The sequence below is a fragment of the Solanum pennellii genome, chromosome 4, assembly GCF_001406875.1.
Source record: "Solanum pennellii chromosome 4, SPENNV200".
Lineage (NCBI taxonomy): Eukaryota > Viridiplantae > Streptophyta > Magnoliopsida > Solanales > Solanaceae > Solanum > Solanum pennellii.
Window position 1 is genome coordinate 2,176,910 of NC_028640.1, and position 2,462 is coordinate 2,179,371.

Below are 2,462 nucleotides of genomic sequence, written 5' to 3' on the forward strand. Positions count from 1 at the left end.
CCATTTTGAAGGTCAAACGAGCCCCGGAGCGAGCATACGCCTCATTTCGACGATTTTCGTGTCCTATAGCAAACTATTTTTTGGGTGATCCAGATTCCGGCGTAAAAAATGCCAAATTTTTTGTGAACGTCCGTCAAGACATTTTCTATGCATCCGGTTGGCCCTCGCGGCATGTCCGACCCATTTTGAAGGTCAAACGAGCCCCGCAGCGAGCATACCCCTCATTTCCACGATTTCGTGTGCTATAGCAAACCATTTTTTGGGTGATCCGGATTCCGACGTCAAAAATGCCAAATTTTTTCGTGGACGTCTGTCAAGACCTTGTCTATGCATCCGGTTGGCCCTCGCGGCATGTCCGACCCATTTTGAAGGTCAAACGAGCCCCGCAGCGAGCATACCCCTCATTTCCACGATTTCGTGTGCTATAGCAAACCATTTTTTGGGTGATCCGGATTCCGACGTCAAAAATGCCAAATTTTTTCGTGGACGTCTGTCAAGACCTTGTCTATGCATCCGGTTGGCCCTCGCGGCATGTCCGACCCATTTTGAAGGTCAAACGAGCCCCGCAGCGAGCATACCCCTCATTTCGACGATTTCGTGTGCTATAGCAAACCATTTTTTGGGTGATCCGGATTCCGACGTCAAAAATGCCAAATTTTTTCGTGGACGTCTGTCAAGACCTTGTCTATGCATCCGGTTGGCCCTCGCGGCATGTCCGACCCATTTTGAAGGTCAAACGAGCCCCGCAGCGAGCATACCCCTCATTTCCACGATTTCGTGTGCTATAGCAAACCATTTTTTGGGTGATCCGGATTCCGACGTCAAAAATGCCAAATTTTTTCGTGGACGTCTGTCAAGACCTTGTCTATGCATCCGGTTGGCCCTCGCGGCATGTCCGACCCATTTTGAAGGTCAAACGAGCCCCGCAGCGAGCATACCCCTCATTTCCACGATTTCGTGTGCTATAGCAAACCATTTTTTGGGTGATCCGGATTCCGACGTCAAAAATGCCAAATTTTTTCGTGGACGTCTGTCAAGACCTTGTCTATGCATCCGGTTGGCCCTCGCGGCATGTCCGACCCATTTTGAAGGTCAAACGAGCCCCGCAGCGAGCATACCCCTCATTTCCACGATTTCGTGTGCTATAGCAAACCATTTTTTGGGTGATCCGGATTCCGACGTCAAAAATGCCAAATTTTTTCGTGGACGTCTGTCAAGACCTTGTCTATGCATCCGGTTGGCCCTCGCGGCATGTCCGACCCATTTTGAAGGTCAAACGAGCCCCGCAGCGAGCATACCCCTCATTTCCACGATTTCGTGTGCTATAGCAAACCATTTTTTGGGTGATCCGGATTCCGACGTCAAAAATGCCAAATTTTTTCGTGGACGTCTGTCAAGACCTTGTCTATGCATCCGGTTGGCCCTCGCGGCATGTCCGACCCATTTTGAAGGTCAAACGAGCCCCGCAGCGAGCATACCCCTCATTTCCACGATTTCGTGTGCTATAGCAAACCATTTTTTGGGTGATCCGGATTCCGACGTCAAAAATGCCAAATTTTTTCGTGGACGTCTGTCAAGACCTTGTCTATGCATCCGGTTGGCCCTCGCGGCATGTCCGACCCATTTTGAAGGTCAAACGAGCCCCGCAGCGAGCATACCCCTCATTTCCACGATTTCGTGTGCTATAGCAAACCATTTTTTGGGTGATCCGGATTCCGACGTCAAAAATGCCAAATTTTTTCGTGGACGTCTGTCAAGACCTTGTCTATGCATCCGGTTGGCCCTCGCGGCATGTCCGACCCATTTTGAAGGTCAAACGAGCCCCGCAGCGAGCATACCCCTCATTTCGACGATTTCGTGTGCTATAGCAAACCATTTTTTGGGTGATCCGGATTCCGACGTCAAAAATGCCAAATTTTTTCGTGGACGTCTGTCAAGACCTTGTCTATGCATCCGGTTGGCCCTCGCGGCATGTCCGACCCATTTTGAAGGTCAAACGAGCCCCGCAGCGAGCATACCCCTCATTTCCACGATTTCGTGTGCTATAGCAAACCATTTTTTGGGTGATCCGGATTCCGACGTCAAAAATGCCAAATTTTTTGTGAACGTCCGTCAAGACATTTTCTATGCATCCGGTTGGCCCTCGCGGCATGTCCGACCCATTTTGAAGGTCAAACGAGCCCCGCAGCGAGCATACCCCTCATTTCCACGATTTTCGTTTGCTATAGCAAACCATTTTTTGGGTGATCCGGATTCCGACGTCAAAAATGCCAAATTTTTTCGTGGACGTCCGTCAAGACCTTGTTTATGCATCCGGTTGGCCCTCACGGCATGTCCGACCCATTTATAAGGTCAAACGAGCCCCAGAGCAAGCATACCCCTAGTTTTGATGATTTTCGTGTGCTATAGCAAACCATTTTTTGGGTGATCCGGATTCCGACGTCAAAAATGCCAAATTTTTT